This window comes from Penaeus monodon, chromosome 24, assembly GCF_015228065.2.
Source record: "Penaeus monodon isolate SGIC_2016 chromosome 24, NSTDA_Pmon_1, whole genome shotgun sequence".
In the NCBI taxonomy this organism is placed as follows: Eukaryota; Metazoa; Arthropoda; class Malacostraca; order Decapoda; family Penaeidae; genus Penaeus; species Penaeus monodon.
In genome coordinates this window covers 7,857,304-7,857,682 of record NC_051409.1, presented here as the reverse complement: position 1 = coordinate 7,857,682, position 379 = coordinate 7,857,304, and the positions used below count along the sequence as shown (strand labels likewise).

Sequence of the window (379 nt, the reverse complement as noted above, 5' to 3'; positions counted from 1 at the left end):
AGGGTAAGGAAGCTAGGTGTTGACTAAAGCTTTCTGTGACGATAATCCCACATCCGTTCACCCAGGCACGGAGCCTGATATACCTACCGTGTGAGATGATGTGAGATTAGTCCACGTATGCGGGGTTTAGGTCAAATATGCGGAGTTGGTTCTCATATGCGGGGTTTAGGCCACATATGCGGGGTTGGTTCACTTATGCGGGGTTCCGGGGTTAGGCCACATGTGCTAAGTTAGTCCACATATGCGGGGTTAGGCCACACATGCGGGGTTAGTCCACATATGCAGGTTTAGGCCACATATGCGGGGTTAGTCCAGATATGCGGGGTTAATTCACATATGCGGGGTTAGTCCACATATGCGGTGCATGTTTTAAAATCTA

At 49.6% G+C, this 379-nt stretch overlaps 1 protein-coding gene across 1 annotated transcript in view; it reads left to right on the top strand.

Annotated features, from left to right (window-relative positions):
- Positions 1-379, top strand: part of LOC119588540 (galactosylceramide sulfotransferase-like) — a gene marked incomplete at its 5' end in the record, with an annotated part of 93,994 nt that overhangs the window by 88,978 nt on the left and 4,637 nt on the right.